Here is a 22,985-nt window from a genome sequence, read left to right on the forward strand (position 1 = left end):
GTTGATAATTATTCTGATAATTATTTCCAGGCCTTTGGTTTATGTATGAAACATTCTCTCTTTGTTCCATTGTTAGTTCAATACTGAGACAATCTTTTGTCAAATGTGGTCCTCCACACTGCTCACAACTAATTCGTATTGAGTGGATATCTTTAGTCATCTTTTCCATTCGTCTCTCGATAGCATCTATCTTTGAAGAAATGGAATCTAAGTCATGGCTAGAATTGGCTCTAGCTGCTTTAGATGATCTAACGATATCTTTTTGTTGGTGCCACTCATGTGAGTAGGAAGCAGTGTTATCAATAATTTTATAAGCATCAGTTGCTGTTTTCTTCATTATGGAACCACCAGCTGCTATATCGATGTCTTTTCTTGTTGTGATGTCGCATCCTTGGTAGAATATTTGTACTATTTGACAGGTGTCTAAACCATGTTGCGGACATCCTCTTAATAACTTTTCAAATCTTGTCCAAGCCTCATATAGAGTTTCATTTGGCTTCTGTGTGAACGTAACAATTTCTCCTTGAAGTCTCACGGCTTTAGATGCCGGAAAGAATTGTTTAAGAAAATTTTCAACTAAAACATCCCATGTATCCATCGCCCCTTCAGGTAACGATTCTAACCAATCTTTGACTTCTCCCTTTAAAGTCCAGGGAAATAACATGAGATATATCTGTTCATCCTCCACTTCTCTTATTTTAAATATAGTGCAGATCCTATTAAAGGTACGAAGATGTTCATTTGGATCTTCCTTCGGCGCACCACTAAATTGGCATTGATTAGTTACCATATGTAGGATTTGTCCCTTGATTTCATAATCTGGCGCATTTATGTCAGGTTGAGTAATTGCGTGACCTTGGCCAGTGCGTTTAGCTCCATTCGGTCTTCCATACTTAGAGGTTCCAGGTTCTCCATAATTGAATTTGTTGAATCTGAATCACTAGGGGATTCTGATTTAATGGTTCGTTCCTCGACAATCTCTGTTTGAATGATTGGTGGTTCCGGAGGAAAGATTAATGGTTCAGGATCTATGAATTGTCCATGAAGATCCTCCGGATTCTCAATTGTGAGGTCGGGTTCAAAAAATGGATTATCGGAAATTTGAATTGGAGTACTTGGTCGACTGGATGACGATTCTAAAGAAAAATCAACGGCGACAATATTTGCTAGATGTCTTGATCGAGTTACAGGTGGTGAACGTACAAAAGGTGGTGAACGTTTTGCTCGGTGCATTCACTGAATATTCTATTAGTTATAAAAATAAGAAAAATTATATAAGTTATCAAATTAATAGACTTTTCTGATTTTGCCCACGTTTTTGAATAGCCAAAAGATGCAGCAGAGGGGCAGGATTCGTTTGGTCTCAATATAATTGAGTACTGTTTGGCTCCAATAACCCGGTCCACGTACAAATCTAACTATTACTACGAACCAGAAAATTTTGATGTCTATCAATTTAACCACTTAAAATAATTTTTCGTAATTTAAAGAAATTTTAGAGAAGAAATAGAAAAAAAATCTAAGTCCTAAAACTAGAATGTCGAGAAATAAGAAAGAAAAAGAGCGCGTCGAAAAAGGTTGAAAAATAAAAAGTCGAAAAATAAAAATAAGAATGTAGTGCGTCGAAACTTAAAAAGGAATTAAAAACTAAAAATTAAAAGTTGCGTCTAAAAATTTTAAAGCTTAAAAGAAATATTATATCCCAAATGGAAATAACTTAAAAAGGTACTAAAAACTTAGAACAGCGTCGCAAAATTCTAAAGCACCTAAATCTTTGTCTAAAGAAAAAGCACTTAAGGGATTTTACGGCAAAGCCTAAAAATCTAGAAGTAAAAATAACTATGGCAAAAACTATGACTTAAAACTAAATACGAGCGAAAAATAAAAATATTACGCTAAAACAAATTAAAAGTTACAAAATATAAAAATAATCTTAAAGTTGTAAAAAGTACAATTTTTATAAAAATATTATTTATTTTATAAAAATATTAATTTTATAATTTAATTAAACTAATTAAACTTAAAATACAAATTAAATAAAAACTAAATTAACTAATTAAATAATTAAATAATCTAACCCTAATTAGGGTTTAAATTAAATAATAATAATAATAATAATAATTACTCCGTAATGATTGCAGAGGAAAGTCAATTAGGGCGTGTCAGACAGGGCTATGCGATCGCATGGTCCTCGCTTTAAAAATCCATGCGATCGCATGGATAAAGATTTCGGGCCAGGGTTGGGCTGTAACAGTAATCGGGCCGAATGTTTTTTTTCTTTATTTTTTTCTGTTTTGCTGATTTATAAAAATTATTTATATAAAACTTATATTTTTAAAAACTAAAATAAAAATAAAGAAACTTTATAAAACTTATATATATATATTTAACAAACTATTAAAAATATATAATTTTTGTTTTTCTTTTTATATTTTCAAATATATTATTTTTTTAAAACATATTTTTACAAAAACGTATTTTTATAAAAGTAAACTAAAAATTAATAAAAATCTTTTTTTTTATATATATTAGCATTGCGCTTACAGCGTTTAAGCAGAATTGTCCCCGGCAGCGGCGCCAAAAATACTTGATGTTATGCGAGGTGTATATAAAATAGTATTATTTTTACAACGAAATACTATTAAATACGATACAATTTTACACAAGATATTTATTTATTTATTGAATGGATATACCTAAACCTTGCTACAACACTTATAGGCAGTGTACCTAATCGTACAGTAGTGTAGTTTTTAGTAAGTCCGGTTCGTCCACAGGGAACTCTTAAACAACCTTAACGCTATATTAGTTTTAAATTTATAAAAATACAAATATATATATATATAAGTGATATTATTATTATAAAAGGGGGTTTTTACCGTTTAATGACCGGTTTGTCGATTTTTAAAACTTTAGTCGCAGTTAAAACCTAATGTAAAATATTAAAAATAAATATAACTTAATTTAAAGCGTAAAGTAAATAACGATAATGAAATTGCGATAAATAAAAGTGCGATAATTAAAAAGTACGATAATTAAAAGTGCAATTAAATACAATGACAATAAATAAAAGAGCGATAATTAGAAGTGCAATTAAATATGAAAATAAAAGAATTGTGCTTATTTAAACTTCCGTAATCATGATATTTGACGTGTTGATTTTAGTTTATTCCCATGGGTTAATTGTCCTTTGTCTTGGATTATTCAATATGTCTGTCTGGTTTTTGTGCATAACGGTCCATCAGTCATAAATATAAAGTGCGAGTATCCTCGTCAAATTATCCTTATATCCGAAGTCAAATATTCCAACTAATTGGGGACTTAAACTGTAACAAGGTCTTAATACTTTATTTAATAATTACACCAGGATATCGACTGCGTGTAACCCAAGGTTTTAATACTTTGTTATCAATTATGCCAAGTGTCCTTGTACATAATTTCACCCCTGTTTTAATAATTCCATAGACTATTAATCCATTCCCGTGTCCGGTTAAATGAACGATTATTCGTACATATAAATATCCCGCCCATCGTGTCCGATCGAGTGTATATGGTTATTTATAGGTACGTCTAATTGTAAATCTGTATATTAAATTAACAAACTATCATTTAGTTAAACAAATATAAAGCCCATTAATAGCCCATAGTCTAATTTCCACAAGTGTCGTTCTTTTGTCCAAACCCCAATTATGGTACAAAGCCCAATTACCCAATTTTAAATATTTTTGTCCAACATCATGATTACTTCGGCTTAGATAAGCATAATAATAACTTAGCTACGAGACAATAATGAAAATAACATAAACATAACTTACATTGGGTATTAATAGCGTAGCGTTATACGGACAGAGTTCCGACTTACAAGACCTTAAAACATTCGACTAACCCAACCTTATTATTATCACTAACTTAAAATTAAAATTACAAATTGAGATTACTAATTGGAGTGATACTTGGTACATTAGATAAGAGAAAGAAATTAGAAAAAGGTGTGTTTTTTACGTCCAAAACATGCGAGATTTATAGGTGAGGCCTGTCCCAGCTTGCCATGCGATCGCATGGGATTTCTTCCTCCAGGCCATGCGATCGCATGGCCGTCAGTTCCAGCTGTCTTTCAGCTTTGCAACAGTATAGCCGCCGGATTTTTATAATATAATATATATATATATATATATATATATATATATATATATATATATATATATATATATATATATATATATATATATATATATATATATATATATATATATATATATATATATATATTTTATTATAATTATATATATATTATATTATATTTATAGGCATAGTTGACTTGTAATTTTCAGTCTGTTGCATCGAGCGTTGAGAGTTGACTTTGGTCCAGGTTCCGGATTTTTGAACGTCCTTGCGTACAATTTAATATCTTGTATTTTGCGTTTTGCTTCTTGTACTCTTGTAATTTTGAGACGTTTCTTATCAATAATTGGAACCTCTTTGATTGTATTTTGTACTTTTGAGCTTTTTGGTCGTTTGCGTCTTCAATTCGTCGAATCTGTCTTTTGTCTTCACTTTTTATTATTTAAACGAATATCACCTGTAAATAGAACAATTGCAACTAAAAGCTTGTCTTTCTTGAGGAATAATGCTATGAAATATATGTTCATTTTTAGCATTATCATTAGTAGTTTGAATACCGAACCTTAGTTCGAAATAGCACAAATTCATCCTCTCCCATCCAAGTTTGGGCTTCCAACGGGTCTTACCGTTGCACTTCATCGGCTGATTTAGCAGCAGTAGCATCAGTGGCTTGGCTTTTTGGACTGAAGGAAGAATCCTAAGGGTGGAACATATATATACAAATGATATAGGTTCGTGAATCCGAGGCCAACCCTGCATTGTTCCATATAGTCATATGTATTTTTACTACAAAATACATTAGGTGAGTTTCATTTGCCTTTTTACCCTTTATATTTTTGGGCTGAGAATACATGCGCAATTTTTATAAATGTTTTACGAAAAAGATACAAGTAATCAAAACTGCATTATATGGTTGAACGATCGAAGCTGAATATGCCCCTTTTTACTTGGTAACATAAGAATTAGGGAAGATCACTAATTTTGAGAACTAGTGCACGCCTAATTGACGCGAATCCTAAAGATAGATCTATGGGCCCGACGAACCCCATCCAAAGTACCGAATGCTTTAGTACTTCGAATTCGTTTTTTTCATGTCCGAAGGATTTCTCGGAATGATAGGGGATATTCTTATATGCAGCTTGTTAATGTTGGTTACCAGGTGTTCACCAGATGAATGATTTTTTGTCTCTATGCATGGGACGTTTATTTATGAGAACTGGATATGAAATTCTTGTGGTCTATTAAAATGATGGAAATGATTATTTATGTTAAACTAATGAACTCACCAACCTTTTGGTTGACACTTTAAAGCATGTTTATTCTCAGGTATTAAAGAAATCTTCCGCTGTGCATTTGCTCATTTTAGGGATATTACTTGGAGTCATTCATGGCATATTTTGAAAGACGTTGCATTCGAGTCGTTGAATTCAACAAGATTATTATTAAGTCAATTATAGTTGGATGTATTATGAAATGGTATGCATGCCGTCAACTTTCGATGAAATGAAAGTTTATCTTTTAAAAAACGAATGTAATGTTTGTAAAATTGTATCATATAGAGGTCAAGTACCTCGCGATGTAATCAACTATTGTGAATCGTTTGTAATCGATATGGACTTCATCCGGATTTATTAGGACGGGTCCCTTCACTTAACATACACAACATATAAAAGTTAGCCTATAGAATTTTCGACGAGTAAAAGTAATAATATATGACTCAAAAAATAGTAGAGACCGAAAAATTTTTGACTCGGTTATAGGCGGGACACACTAATGCAATCCTAGTTGGTCAGGTCTAGACACACTAATGCCATCCACATTCCTTATAACCCAAGCTCTAATACCATGTCTGTCACGGCCCTCGTCTCGATTTCCCAAGATGTGGTGTGAACTTCAACATAATGTCCCAGGTTATAGTCAACGTAGCAGCGGAAAGATAAATATTATTACATCACGGTCTCTGTTTTTAGTTTTGGGACATCGTGGTTACAAAATGCAAGTACAGACACAGTACAAATTCAAATACAACATATTCTATCCTATCAATACTAGACTTAACAAAAGACATTTTTAAACTTCCACGATGCCCGACCTAAAAATGCCCCAAAAGTTAAGTACCTGAGATAAATACTTAAAAACGTCAATATAAATACTGGTGAGTTCATAGGTTTAGGTACAATACATAAGTTAATGGACACCAAGATTTCATGTATAAAATAGTTTAAAAAGTTATTCTAGTTCATGAGCTTTCGATATCGAACGTTAATGTAAAAGTACCCGAAAACAAGCGTCACTTAAGGTTTAAGTGCATGTGGTTGAAGGTTATGCATCCGATAGCCTAGAAGGCCTATCCTGATGTGAGGAGTCATCCTTAAATAGATCTATTCATAATATTCGCGTTTACCAAACTGGTAATTAACGATATCAAAATCGGGCTTTCTAAATTAACCTTTGTTACTCAACATAGAATATGGTTGTAAGTACTTGATTCCAATATGTAAAACAGTAAACAAGTATTATCTCATCTCAAAAGTATAAAAGATTGATTAAAAATGGGACTACGAACTCACAAGTAATGCGGTGCGAAGCGTTCACGGTAATTGGTCAGATTGTGTTCAGTGTTCCGGGCTTGAGACCTAATGAAATTTTGTAAGGTTGGAGGTCATACTATCTAATATAGTACTTAAATTAGGTTTAAGATCAATCCTTAAAGTAATCTTACATGTCCAATTCGGTTCTTGGTTTCAGAAGTTACTAGTTCATAGTTTTAAGAATAGATTATTTTCGACTAGTTTTATCATGACATAAGTGTAGGTGTTTCTATTGATCTGGACATCCATTTTGAGTGAATTTAATATCTCTAGAAATATCTTTGAGTGTTGGTTATAATGTAAGGTTAGCCTCTAAACTCAGAACATAACTGGGTCAAAAGTTCATTTCTTCACAAGTGTGCAAAACAGTTCAGTTTTACACTACAAGATATTATGCAAGTTTAGAAATAGCATAACATATTTATTTGACTCAAGAAATTTACAGAAGCCTTAACACATATAAAAGTGCTTATTCTCAAAAGGAATAGTCTCCAAGTCTTCATTAACCTTGTCTTTGGAGATAAGGTTTTAGACTAATTTCTTACTTCAATAAAATTTTGTGTCAACTAGATAGATCTATATTTTGATGATTTCTTAATGGAGTATGGTGATTTTACTGTCCTTGGTTTCCTTATTAAGTTTACTTCTTAGATCAGAAGACTTTGGTTTAAGATCTATTTTATATTTTGAACTATACATGAATCTTTGACACTTGGTCAGATTGCCATGAATCTGAACATGTTTCACCAAATAAAATTTTAAAATGACTTTCCCTTTGATTTAAATCATGAAATATTTACTATAAGTCTCAAACACATATATGAATATCATATAAATTCATGAGTTCCAGAGAGCAACCATAGGTTGGTGTTTAGGTCATAGACTTCAAGTAGAAATTTGGACAGCTCAAAGAAAAAATAGTTTTACATAGTTTAACCACTTTGGTTCTTACTTTTACTTCATTTTAAGACATTGGAAATATAGAGATCTTAAGTATACTGATCTAGCATCAAAATCAAGGTTAGCCATATAGTCATCATTGAGTGATTTAACACTCTAGATCTAGCTTTTACACCATGAAAGTTCTTGATTTTGACTAGAAATGATGAATATATTTAATTTAGCTAGTTATACCTTGATGAAATATACTCCTAATGCTTAAAGAAGATGATCAAATGATAGCTTATGATCTGTATTTGAGAGTGGAGAAGTGTGAGAGAATAAGAGAGAATGAAGAAATGGGAGAATGGAGAATAGAAGAGAGTTTATATAGAGGTGATGGTGGTAGTGGTGTTGGGACGTGGCAAAGGGAGAAGAAGGGGAGAATGACTCACCATGGACCATTAATGAAAGACATGATGATGTTTTGCATGATGCTTATCTTAGGGAGGAAGTATTAGGGGAGGTAATTTGATGATGTACATGATGATGATGATGAAAAACGATGGTGATGATGATAATGTTGGTGTTCTAGTTAATTTTTGGTTTTGCAAGTGTACATGTACTTATGTAGGCTTTCTGATGTATAATTCTAAGATGTTTACTTGTATGTTTAGGGTTTAGAAAGTAAGCTAAGGTTAGGTTCTAATCAAGATGGATTAAGGTTGGTTAAATGAATGAAATGGCTAAGTATAAAGTAATCAAATCTAGTTGTGAAAATGTTGAAGTGTAGAAAAGTTTCTATCTTATGAACAAATGTTCAAATGAAAATGTTTCAAGTTTTTAATTTAAATACTTAGTTATTAAGTTTAGTTATTACGTTAATGTATATATAAAAGTATAATTTATAAGCCTAGGGTTTATGGTAGTGAGCTAGGGTTCATAGTAGTAAACTAGGGTTTATGATGATAAGTTAGGGTTTATGACTTCATGCAAAATGTGAAGTAACACCCAATCAAGTAAAGCTTAAAATGTATCCTTAGGGCTATACAAACCTTAAAATAAACCAAGACATAGATTAATAAATTTACTCGTCATATCAGAAATTGTAATCTTAAAGAAGTCAAACTAGACAACTTAAGTTGAAAAGCTAGAGTTGTGACAATTAGCAAGCCAAACAGCCTGCCAAACGGCCTACCTGGCTCACAAACGGCCTGCCACACGCCCAGATCAAATGGCCTCAGCAAACGGGCTGTTCTGGCAAACGGCCCCTGCAAACGGCTTGCCAAACGGCCTGTCATCCATTTGCCGGCAAAAATAAGCTTATTTAAAGGGTCTTTGTCATTCATTTCAAACACACACTTCAATTCACTTCTTTCTCTCTCTTGTACAGTATTAGTCATACTCTCAAGGCTTTCAGCTCCGTGCGGGAAACCTAGTACCCAAAAAAGAACGCCGAAGATTGTATTAGGAGTGGTCTGGAGTTTTGAAGTTGTCACTTTTGTATTCGGAACTCGTTTAATCTATTGGTACTTTTATCCCTTGTCTTTATATAATGTCTTCCATTATTATGCTTTGTGATACTGTTGCCATGATTAGCAAGTAGTTATCTTTAGTGTATGTTATGACGTAGTCAGTTATAATGCCGAAATTATATTATGGCTTGTGTATGTTGTCAAAATGCTTTCTGATTATGCTTTGAACTCAATCTCTTTTCCAAATAATAGAACGTAGTTATTGACTCTGTTATTGGGAAGTCGTGAACCCCGATTCAGAGTACACTATATGTGTCACCCCTTGGTAAAAGAAGTCTATCGGATACAACGTGAGTTTGACTGAGGCACACCTGTTGTAGTAAGTCCACCGAGCCTTGGATTCCGACTAAGGAATCTTTCGTAGTGAAACATCTAACTAGAACCCTAGTACATTATCAGTCCTAGACTATGCTAGTGTAGTCACCAATCATATAAACTTCGTACATGCACGTTGAAGCACAACGGTTGTTGTAAGCTGTACCTCTGCTAAGTAAGACCTTGAAACACGGTTAGTGTTGACTAGTACACTTCACCATAACGAGGTCTCAAGCATTGCACCCCGCTTGAGGGATTCTTGGTTAATTAAGGAACTGTTTGTTCGAACACATAAATGATTGGACCGTTAGGATAACTGAACGTATTCATGGAAGTCAACTTGACTTGGCCATGGTGTTCTTTATGGTTGAACTCTTTTAAGGTCCTAACTATCTTTTAAACCAATCATTAACGAAAGCATCGAGGCACATCACATCTCTCGGATATGGAAAACTATGTATTCTATTATACTTAAAAAAGTTTAGACCATTTTGGAATGTTAATATGTCACCCAACCGAGTAGCTCAATTGGATGAGCCGTCTGAAGGTGTATGCCTGTAGTCAGACTGCACGGGCGTCGGGGGTAAGGGACATTGCTGTCTATTCAGAATCTTCAAGCCTATCGCATTACCCAGTGACATGTCTTATGACAGGGGTGTTTAGGACTAGTGTAGTAAATACAAGGTCATTGCTTATCCATGAGCCAGCATTCCATAATACCGACAAAGTAACTGATGAAATAATAGCATGCACTTGTTTTAGCTTTATCTGAATTACAAATTTTATTGTATTTGCTTTACTTTATCTAGCAAAACCCAAAATTAGGTAATCAACCACTACTCCCGCACCTTAGAATTATCTTAAGTTTTAGATATAGGTTCGATTCTACTATATCTCAAAAATATGACTCTAGGTCATACTTCCCTTACTCATAATAAGGAGTAGTAAGATTTAGGCCCCGTTAAATATAAATTTAAAACACCGTCACCGCCTTGATTATGGTCGATTCTGACGCCTTGCGGCCTAACGACACCGCATACATAACCGTCCGTTTTAACCGTACCACGGTGGTGACATCAAAGATTAAATGGTGTTTTTGGTTTAAAGATGTCATCCATACTACGAGTTGTCATAATACGTTGAGGTGGTGGTAGTGTGTTTTGAGTATTAGAAGAAGGAGGAGAATTAGGTAGACTTGGAATATAAGTAGAAGATGGTGACATAGGATGTATGGGAGAAACTTTTTGATCAGTAGGTGGAGAAATAACACTAGGAAGCCCATGAGAGTGTGATTGGGCTGGGCTTGTAGAGACACTTAGACTAAAATCAGTTGGTGTGAGATTATCTTGAAGGAAAATATGATTAACAGTGTCATTGATGAAGGGACCCTTTCTAATCCATCTGGATGAAGTCCATATTGATTACAAACGATTCACAATAGTTGATTACATCGCGAGATATTTGACCTCTATATGGTATATTTTACAAACATTGCATTCGTTTTTAAAAGATAAACTTTCTTTACATCGACAATTGACAGACATGTATACCATTTCATAATATCCAACTATAAATGACCTAATCTGTCATTTACTTAATAACAATCTCTATTGAACTCAACGACTTGAATGCAACGTCTTTTGTAATATGTCATAAATGACTTCAAGTAATATCTTTAAAAATGAGCAAATGCATAGAGGAAGATTTCTTTAACACCTGAGAATAAACATGCTTTAAAGTGTCAACCAAACGGTTGGTGAGTTCATTAGTTTATCATAATCGATCATTTTCATCATTTTAATAGACCACAAGATTTTCATTTTCATTTCTCATAAATATATGTCCCATGCATAGAGACAAAAATCATTCATATGGATTGAACACCTGGTAACCGACATTAACTAGATGCATATAAGAATATCCCCTATCATTCCGGGAAATCCTTCGGACATGATATAAAACAACATCGAAGTACTAAAGCATCCGGTACGTTGGATGGGGTTCGTCGGGCCTATAGATCTATCTTTAGGATTCACGTCAATTAGTAGATCGGTTTACTAATTCTTAGGTTACCAAGAAAAAGGGGCATATTCGGCTTCGATCATTCAACCATATAATGTAGTTTCAATTACTTGTGTCTATTTCGTAAAACATTTATAAAAGTTGCGCATGTATTCTCAGCCCAAAAGTATAAAGGGTAAAAAAGGCAAATGAAACTCACTATACTGTATTTCGTAGTAAAATACATATAACGTCATTGAATAAGTGAAAGGTTGGCCTCGGATTCACGAACCTATATTAATTATATATATTTATGTGTTGGTCAATATTTATTTAATAAATTACGTCAAGTCATAGTGTACCACAATCCTAATGCTCGAGACTAATACGCAAAAGTCAACAAAAGTCAATTTGACTCAAAATGTTTTCCAAAATTTATACATGATTATTATATACTTTAAATATTGTCATTTGGTTTTAAATATTTTTAAAAGATTTTACTAGAGTAAATAATATAATTCTTTTATTAACAATTATAATTTTATATAAAAATATACTTTTATATATCTTAAGTAACAAAATTTATAAAGTTCATAAAAATATTATGATAGGTTTCATTAAGGTAATTATATTATTTGTATTACTTATTTATTTTATAAAATAACATTGGTAATAATAATAAGTAAAAGTTTATTATTTTGTAATAATAATTATTATTATTTTATTAATAAAAATAATAATTTTTATATTTACTAAAAATGATATTATGATAAAATGATAGTTCTAATTCATAAAAATAATGAAATTTTTATATTAACAATGATACTCTTCTTAAATAATAATTTTTTTTAAATGGTACTTTCAATATTAATAATACTTTTAATAATAATAGTGATAAAAATAATGAAAAACGATAATTTTATCTAAATCAATTTCTTACAATATTTTAAATTTCATCAGGATACCCATACACATTATTCCTTATTAATTTTGTTAATAGTTTTTAAATCATCTTTTATGTCACGTTCATTTTAATGATAATAATAGTAATTAAAATAATTAAGTGTTACAAACATTAGTTTAATTATAATAATACTAATAATAATAAATGTTATGATAATATTATTACTAATAACTATTTTAATGATAAACATAATAATAGTACTAATTATAATTTTAACGATAATAATAATAATAATAAAAATACAATTTTTTTAATGATAATACTTTTTAATAATAATAATAATAATAGTTTGATAAAAACTAGAATGATAATAATAACGACGATAATAATAACGACGATAATAATAATCATTTTTAATAATAATACCAAAATTCAATTGACTATATCTTCTAATCCGTTCATCGAACCCATTCGATATCTAAAGGAAAAGTTCTTAATTTTTCGCTAGCTTTCCAACGACATGCATATCTTATACCTTATCTCAACCGCAGGTGTAACTAATTCGAGATTCAACATAACCTAACTAAGGGCAATATCAAAAGTACAAGCATGCATAATCCTAACTACTCGAGCACTAGTCAGGGATACACTATTGATATGTAAAAATTAATTTACGAGTACTCACGTATCAATATTGAGATTCAATATTGCAGGAAAGGTACGTAGACGCAACGGAGATGACAAACACTAAATTTGACCTCACGAGCATACCCATGAACCATACCCATCACCTCCATAGCTATAACCCATAATTTCCTTAGTCCTATCCCGCTCATAAAATGTGTTTTGAAATAACTCGCGCGTACCCCTTGTCGTAGTATTTTATGTAAATGAAAGGACCCGTCCTAATCCACCTGGACGAAGTCATCAACATTTGGTCCCATTGCGATGATCGGCTCCAAGTAATGCCCTTATATTGAGCAAATGCACAGCGGAAGACTTAATTCGTACCTGAGAATAAACATGCTTTAAAGTGTCAACCCAAAAGGTTGGTGAATTCATAGGTTTATCATAACAATCATTTCAATATGTTAATAGACCACAAGATTTCATAATCATAAACATAATACACTCGCAAGTGTAGGTAAAGCATTGTAAGTGGTTGAGCACTTGGTAACCATACTTAACATTTAATCAACGTCGCATATTCCCTTTATTATGAAATCTCACTAAACCGTACCAAGTGTAGTCACCAAAACGAAGTACTGTGCAACCGTTGGATACTGGTCGTCCAGTCCAGTTGGGGTTGTCAGGCCCGATAGATCTATCAATAGGATTCGCGTTTACAATACCCATGTAAATAGTAGTTACCAAGCTACAGGGAAATATGCCAGTGGTACAACTCAACGTAGAATATATTTTTAAGTACTTGTGTCTATTTTGTAAACATTTATAAAAGCAGCGCATGTATTCTCAGCCCAAAAATATATATTGCAAAAGCAATTAAAAAGGGAGCAAATGAACCTCACTTTTGCCTTGAAGGTATTTAATTCGACTTGGTCTCCGATAGATATCACGAACCTAACTATATATATAATATATCAACATATTTTCTTTTTAAGTAATCGTTACATATATATATACTTTTAATACTTTTAATATTTTTCTTAGTCCGTAGTTAGCAGTCCGATGTTAGTGGTCCACAATTAGTTGCTTAAATAAAATAAATAAAGACCCCATCGTATTCGTATTGATCAGAATTAATCTCGACCCATGGTACCATGTTGTCAAATGACGTGTTGCGTACATAAAGTACCGTGTTGTTAAATGACGTGTTGCGTACAATCATGAGGTCTTATGATTAATCTTCTCGTGTTGTTTACGGGTGGTCCTGAAATATATAAAATCAAATCATAAGTAATTATATATAAAATATCATATTAATTAGAAAAGATATGATTAATTTACTTTTTCTCCAAATATTTTCGTAGCTAAACTAGCTTCGGATACCCAATCTTGTTTTAGTCGTAGTTTCTTCATTACAACTCTGTTTTTGTTGGTTCAACTTGCCACTTCCTTGGATCGAGTCAAATTTTAAGAATATGAACTAAAAATACCTTAATTTGTATTCGTAATCATAGGTTATAGGTCAAACTTTGGTGAAACTTATGAAAGTGATCATTTTCCATCATAAAAACAACATTTAATGATCATTTTTCTAAAAATACTTACACTTTGAGTTAAACCATGAAATTTTTATGTGTTAACATATTCATAAGAAATATCATTTTTCCATAACATGAACTTCCAATTCAAAGTTCAAGATGGTTTTTAATTATCCAACCCAAAACAGCCCCCGGTTGCACTCCGACGACGTAGATTTAGTTTTTAAGATGTTCTTTGTAAAACCAAGTTATATCTTGTTAGGTTAGCATATCATTATGATATATTACAGGTCTTGAAGTGTTTTAAAAATCAAGTTAGAAGGATCTATTTAGTTTGCGAACAAGTTTGAAATAATTCAAACTATGTTCTTGTTGTTAAAATTTTATACCACAAAATAAGATAGCTACATGAATATGAATTGAATAAGATTATGAACAAGGTTACTACCTCAAGTTACTTGGACAAAGTTATTGCAAAAGATAAGAAATAATCTTGGAATCAAAGAGTGGTGGAGTTAGATCAAAAGGTTAGAAGTAAACTTCTTCAAATGGGTGGTTATTTTGATATATTCTTGAAAGAGTTTTCTTATGGTGTTTAAGGCTTATAATTGAAGCTAAATGATGGGGAAAATGCTTGGAGATGATCAAGTATGAAGTTAGGAGTATTTTGAGAGAGAAATGAGGGTGTAGGTATGAGAAAATGGAGTGAAGAAATGGTGTTCATTTATAAAAACGTTTTTAGTTTATAAAGAAAGAAAAGGATTCCTAATTTTGTTTTCTTACTAATAATTCATACTACTTGACAAATTCTAGTTACCTCATATCTAGGGCAGTAATAATGTTGAGTAGGATGTTGATTTGATGTGTATATACCAATAGTAAATACGTATAGAAGCTGGGTATGATACGGGTACATATACCCTAGATATACGTATAGAAATCTTGAGGAAACGGAACGAGAATTCAAATATAGCTATATTTTGTGAATATACTTATATTTTTTTTTATGTATTTAAGTCCTTAAAAATTGATTAAATACATTATATATACGATACATGTATAAGCATTATAGATTATAAGTATATATATCAAAGAATGTTACGTATAGTTATCGTTTTGAAAAAACTTAAGTTAGTAGTTTCAAAATATACTTATAACTCATTGTCATTAGTACACAATGAGATGGTAAACCATCCTTAGATCATGTTAAATATATATAAATACATATATATACAAACATATAATTATCGTATGTTATATAGTTCGTGATATCATCGGTCATATTGGACGGTCAAACGTTGTGTAAAACTCTTTTCAAAAGCACAAGTCTCAACAATTTGGATTGCTTATCATGTTGGTATGGTTTAATTTATGTAAATATTAATCTCATAAGTATAATTTGGTCGGAAAATTCCGGGTCATTACAGTACCTACCCGTTAAAGAAATTTCGTCCCCGAAATTTGATAGAGGTTGTTATGGATAACAATAAGAAGGTTTTCATGACAAATATAAGGTGATAATGGAGTTTTATCATCATTGAGTAATGTAGATAAAACGATTCGATTATGTGAAGAATATAAATGAGACTATCGTAAAAGAGTGAGATGACTAAAATATATTCGTCTTAACCGATGACGTAGTTATGATTGATTTCCGGGATTTAAGGGATTTAAAGAGAATCTTACATAATAAGATTTGGTTCTTTGGTGATTAAGGAAATCAGGATCTTCTTTGATTATATGCAATAATCTGTTTCGATTGCTCTGTCGGATATTTCACTATAAATTCACCCCTTCATTTCCTTATTTTCCACGACTCACACCTTCTATTCTTTCTCCCTTGATTCTTACTTTAAAGCATTCATCAATATGCTCCATCCAGTCCTGATTCTTGATATACTCCTAACTTTTATATCTGTCATTCTTCTTTTTCATCTACCACCAGAAGAATCTATTTATTTCTACTATACTCTTGTGTTTATAGTGTTTCTAATTCTCCCGTGTCTCTATATTGATATCTGCATCGATATACACGGTTTGTAATTTCGGGGTTATTATCGAAGTTTATATTCTTAATTATTTTTCGGAGCTTCATGCTTTCGTTTTCTCTTCTCGACTTCGAGTCAAGCGAGTAATGGTCCGGAATTCGTAGATATGAAATTCAGAATGAACATAGCTAATGCTCTAAGAAGAAAATGGTAATAGAACGATTTTGATTTATTAAATTACCAGAATACCCTGGAGAAGACCGAGTCATCCAGAAAAATATTCTCTTGATATGTTTAGAGATTAGATAGAATGTAAGAGTCGTGTAAATGGTACATGATGACGGTACTGTGAATCATCATGCTTCATTAGAAACTCAGCATGACTTACTGTAATATAATGACGTTGATCAAGTGTCATTATATTATACTAATCCATGCTTCAGTTCCCAACACTACTTCAAAACATTCATATTTTAAACTCGAAGGTTTCAGAATTTAGAAACTAACACAGTTTCTTTTATGTTGCAGATAATACGGAGAGATAAATGATCTCAGATAAGAATAGTTATGAAAATATCGCCAGAAATATGGAGGATATTTATAATAGAACATACGAGAATATCTTAGAATTTCTAATATCAATGGATGATGAAGAAGATTTGTTTGTGAAGGTTTAGAATGAGAAATAAGATGTTTGCTAACGATTTCAGTAGGCACAGAATCATTTGGATTCTTTGAAGGCAAACTTATTCTTTGTGATTTGTCCACGGCTTTCTTCATAGTTTCGCATAATCCGCTTTTCGGTACTAAATTTTCTATCGAGCGTTCCTAACACTCCTTTCTTTATCATCAAACTTTTGGTCATTAAGATCATCTACAACATGCTGCTTCGTCAGCATTTTCAAAGTTAACTGATCTGGGTCATCTGTTATCAAACCGAAGTACTTTCAGGAGAATTGTGTTTTTTTAGAATGATTAATTGCTGATGGTAATATTGTGAAATATAAAAGGTTCCCCAGTAACAATAAAGAGTACGCATATATATCGAGGTTATAATAAAGTTGTTTCGAATGAAAAGTCGGAGTTGACTTGCTGGAGCTGTGACAAAATTAGCTACTTTGGAAAGGGATTGCAAAACGATCTTCGGTAATAACAATGTCAAGGGAACTAGAACAGATACGTGTCAAACGTTTACTCAGTTTCCGAGGGTTTTTCAGGTGCATAACTATATGCATCAATCTTTTCTTCCGTAGATGAAGTGCGGTTGGTTTATCCTCTCGATTGAGGTGTTTTTAAGATTCATGATATATTTGAACGCTGATTGTAATCGTCGAGATACAATGAGGTTTAAGATGAAATCAAGTGGCAATCTTGAAGAAATGTTTAGTTTCATATGTTATAATCAATATTTTAATTCATTTTAATTATCCAATGTCATTAGTCCACAGTCGATAGTCCACAGTAACAGTCCAATAATTCATATATAGTTTAATATATAATATACGAATTAATTAATACGTGTCATGACCCGTATACCTCTCAGACTCAATCACAACTCAAACTATATATATTATTGTAGAATCAACCTCAACCCTGTATAGAGAACTCGATCATTACTGCATATAGAGTGTCTATGGTGATTCCAAATAATATATATAGATGCGTCGATATGATATGTCAAAACATTGTATACGTGTCCTGATATTTAAAGTGCGTAAAATAATTATAGAAATTAAATGACGATAAATAAAAGTGCGATAATTAAATTGTGATAAATAAACTGCGATAAATAAAATGTAATCAGTTAGCTAGGAACAGTTAGCTGGAACAGTTAGTGTGGATTCTTAACAAAATTTTTCATAGTTAATTTGTTTGTTTCTAATAGATTTTATTTTGTCATATGTTTTCTTCATATGCCACTTGTTGGATTCTGGGAAGTCAAAATCCAAATATGAAATTGAATGAAAATGGTTATTCTGCGGTGAACGGATACATATATCAGTGGTTGTAAGTAGGATAGTAAATGACTGTTGAATCAGCTTCGACGAATGTACAATGTAACTTATTAAGATGAAATCTAATTATTCCTCTGGTATTACCTACCCGTTAAAAAAAAATTTTCACCATTAATATTTTGTATAAAAGAACTTTTAATTACAATCTTTATGAAAACATATATACATATATATTTTCTTCAGATGAAATCATGAATTTAATGAGTTAATATGATATTAATCTCATTTGCTTTTCGGTTTGAGCTAGAATAAGAAATCTCTAAAACTTTTTAAAACCACATATTCTTCACAGAATATCAATGAAGTTATGGAACAATACTTCATCGTTCATTATTGTTGGTACTCCTTGGTATCTATGGTGCGTATGATGTTGATGTTTGTGGGACAGATTATGATGTCGAGACGTGTGATGCGGATGTTGTTTGTTAGTGGTGATGATGGTATTGTTGATGTTATTGATGGTGGTGCTGATTATGCTGCTGGTGCTGCTGCTGGTGTTTGCAACCTTCGCACCATGTTCTCCAAAGCCGTCACGCGAGCGCGAAGTTCGTTAACTTCTGCTAGTACACCGGGATGATTGGCGGTTGGAACGAGCGAATGAACAAGATTTGTAATATGGGATAGTATATAATCATGAAGAGATACTCTAGAAATGAGAGAGAAAATGGTGTTTCAAATAGGTTCGCAGGTAAGTGCTTCAGGTTCATCGCCAAGAGGGCAATTTGGTGGATGGAATGGATCACCTTCTTCTTGTCTCCAGTGATTTAGTATATTACGAACCCATCCCCAATTCATCCAGAATAGATGATGGGAAATTGGTTGATCCATTTCGTTGACGCTGCTTTCGGAGCCCGAATGGAAATCCATATCGGCATAACTGTCGGAATCTGAAGAATTTGAACTAGATGCGGAATCCATCTTATATAATGGGGAAAATGAATTTTTAGTATGGAATAGATTATAGGAGTTAGATTTGGTACTCTTCAATACATAATTTACATATGTATATATAATACAAAAATCTCGTAAATTACGGAGAATCTTTGAAAAGATATCAGTCAAAGTTCGCAATAACAGATATGCTAAGATAAGAATTCGTCTATACACTATCAATGCAGTAAATGCAGTAAAACGTGTCTAGACTTATGAATGATAAGCAGGTAATTTCCTAAGGATGATAAGCAGATGATTTTCGACTATAAATGATAAGCAAAACTTTTGACATGTAGACACGGTCGAAGTCCAGACTCATTAATGCATCCTAGCAACTACTAGTTAGACACACTAATGCAAGACCTGGTTCGCTACGACCACCGCTCTTATACCAACTGAAAGGACCCGTCCTAATCCACCTGCACGAAGTCATCAACATTTGGTCCCATTGCGATGATCGGCTCCAAGTAATATCCTTATATTGAGCAAATGCACAGCGAAAGACTTAATTCGTACCTGAGAATAAACATGCTTTAAAGTGTCAACCCAAAAGGTTGGTGAGTTCATAGGTTTATCATAACAATCATTTCAATATGTTAATAGACCACAAGATTTCATAATCATAAACATAATACACTCGCAAGTGTATGTAAAGCATTCTAAGTGGTTGAGCACTTGGTAACCATACTTAACATTTAATCAACGTCGCATATTCCCTTTATTATGAAATCTCACTACACCGTACCAAGTGTAGTCACCAAAACGAAGTACTGTGCAACCGTTGAATACTGGTCGCCCAGTCCAGTTGGGGTTGTCAGGCCCGATAGATCTATCAACAGGATTCATGTTTACATTACCCATGTAAATAGTAGTTACCAAGCTACAGGGAAATATGCCAGTGGTACAACTCAACGTAGAATATATTTTTAAGTACTTGTGTCTATTTTGTAAACATTTATAAAAGTAGCACATGTATTCTCAGCCCAAAAATATATATTGCAAAAGAAATTAAAAAGGGAGCAAATGAAACTCACTTTTGCCTTGAAGGTATTTAATTCGACTTGGTCTCCGATAGATATCACGAACCTAACCATATATATAATATATCAACATATTTTCTTTTTAAGTAATCTTTACATATATATATACTTTTAATACTTTTAATATTTTTCTTAGTCCATAGTTAGCAGTCCGATGTTAGTGGTCCACAATTAGTTGCTTAAATAAAATAAATAAAGACCCCATCGTATTCGTATTGATCAGAATTAATCTCGACCCATGGTACCATGTTGTCAAATGACGTGTTGTGTACATAAAGTACCGTGTTGTCAAATGACGTGTTGCGTACAATCATGAGGTCTTATGATTAATCTTCTCGTGTTGTTTACGGGTGGTCCTGAAATATATAAAATCAAATCATAAGTAATTATATATAAAATATCATATTAATTAGAAAAGATATGATTAATTTACTTTTTCTCCAAATATTTTCGTAGCTAAACTAGCTTCGGATACCCAATCTTGTTTTAGTCGTGGTTTCTTCATTACAACTCTGTTTTTGTTGGTTCAACTTGCCACTTCCTTGGATCGAGTCAAATTTTAAGAATATGAACTGAAAATACCTTAGTTTGTATTCGAAATCATAGGTTATAGGTCAAACTTTGGTGAAACTTATGAAAGTGATCATTTTTCATCATAAAAACAACATTTAATGATCATTTTTCTAAAAATACTTACACTTTGAGTTAAACCATGAAATTTTTATGTGTTAACATATTCATAAGAAATATCATTTTTCCAGAACATGAACTTCCAATTCAAAGTTCAAGATGGTTTTTAATTATCCAACCCAAAACAGCCCCCGGTTGCACTCCGACGACGTAGATTCAGTTTTTAAGATGTTCTTTGTAAAACCAAGTTATATCTTGTTAGGTTAGCATATCATTATGATATATTATAGGTCTTGAAGTGTTTTAAAAGTCAAGTTAGAAGGATCTATTTAGTTTGCGAACAAGTTTGAAATCATTCAAACTATGTTCTTGTTGTTAAAATTTTATACCACAAAATAAGATAGCTATATGAATATGAATTGAATAAGATTATGAACAAGGTTACTACCTCAAGTTACTTGGACAAACTTATTGCAAAAGATAAGAAATAATCTTAGAATCAAAGAGTGGTGGAGTTAGATCAAAAGGTTGGAAGTAAACTTCTTCAAATGGGTGGTTATTTTGATATGTTCTTGAAAGAGTTTTCTTATGGTGTTTAAGGCTTATAATTGAAGCTAAATGAAGGGGAAAATGTTTGGAGATGATCAAGTATGAAGTTAGGAGTATTTTGAGAGAGAAATGAGGGTGTAGGTATGAGAAAATGGAGTGAAGAAATGGTGTTCATTTATAAAAACGTTTTTAGTTTATAAAGAAAGAAAAGGATTCCTAATTTTGTTTTCTTACTAATAATTCATACTACTTGACAAATTCTAGTTACCTCATATCTAGGGCAGTAATAATGTTGATTAGGATGTTGATTTGATGTGTATATACCAATAGTAAATACGTATAGAAGCTGGGTATGATACGGGTATATATACCCTAGATATACGTATAGAAATCTTGAGGAAACGGAATGAGAATTCAAATATAGCTATATTTTGTGAATATACTTATATTGTTTTATGTATTTAAGTCCTTAAAAAGTGATTAAATACATTATATATACGATACATGTATAAGCATTATAGATTATAAGTATATATATCAAAGAATGTTACGTATAGTAATCGTTTTGAAAAAACTTAAGTTAGTAGTTTCAAAATATACTTATAACTCATTGTCATTAGTAGACAATGAGATGTTAAACCATCCTTAGATCATGTTAAATATATATAAATACATATATATACACAAACATATAATTATCGTATGTTATATAGTTCGTGATATCATCGGTCATATTGGACGGTCAAACGTTGTGTAAAACTCTTTTCAAAAACACAAGTCTCAACAATTTGGATTGCTTATCATGTTGGTATGGTTTAATTTATGTAAATATTAATCTCATAAGTATAATTTGGTCGGAAAATTCTGGGTCATTACAGTAAATAATTCTAATAATATTACCAATACTCCTAATAATAGTATTACTAATAATATTAATCTTAATATAAATAATAATAGTAATATAAATAATAATAAATAAAGTAATATAGAGGGAGTATATGTGTGTGTGCGAGTGAATGAAAAAAATTAATCCTAAAAATGAAATCGAGCGAACTTTAAAGACCTGACCTCACCAACTCCCCCATGCGATCGCATGGGGGTTCCTTGAAATTTGCATGCGATCGGATGCTTGCTTAACCCAGCTCATATGCATTAACAACTCCTGCCGACACTCTATATCATACGTAATATATTGATTTATATATATTATTTAATATATAATATATTTAATCTTTAGAATTAATTAAATATTATATTATATTTACGTGCATGGTAAAAATATAATTTTTACAAAAATGACTCGTACGTTGTCACTCGA

At 31.9% G+C, this 22,985-nt stretch overlaps 1 non-coding gene across 1 annotated transcript; it reads left to right on the forward strand.

Annotated features, from left to right (window-relative positions):
- Positions 1 to 425: 425 nt before the first annotated feature.
- On the forward strand, positions 426 to 532 carry LOC139903642 (small nucleolar RNA R71). The gene has a single exon (XR_011778451.1). It is a non-coding gene; the product is annotated as a small nucleolar RNA R71 (small nucleolar RNA).
- The last annotated feature ends 22,453 nt before the right edge of the window (positions 533 to 22,985 follow it).

The sequence above is a fragment of the Rutidosis leptorrhynchoides genome, chromosome 3, assembly GCF_046630445.1.
Source record: "Rutidosis leptorrhynchoides isolate AG116_Rl617_1_P2 chromosome 3, CSIRO_AGI_Rlap_v1, whole genome shotgun sequence".
Lineage (NCBI taxonomy): Eukaryota > Viridiplantae > Streptophyta > Magnoliopsida > Asterales > Asteraceae > Rutidosis > Rutidosis leptorrhynchoides.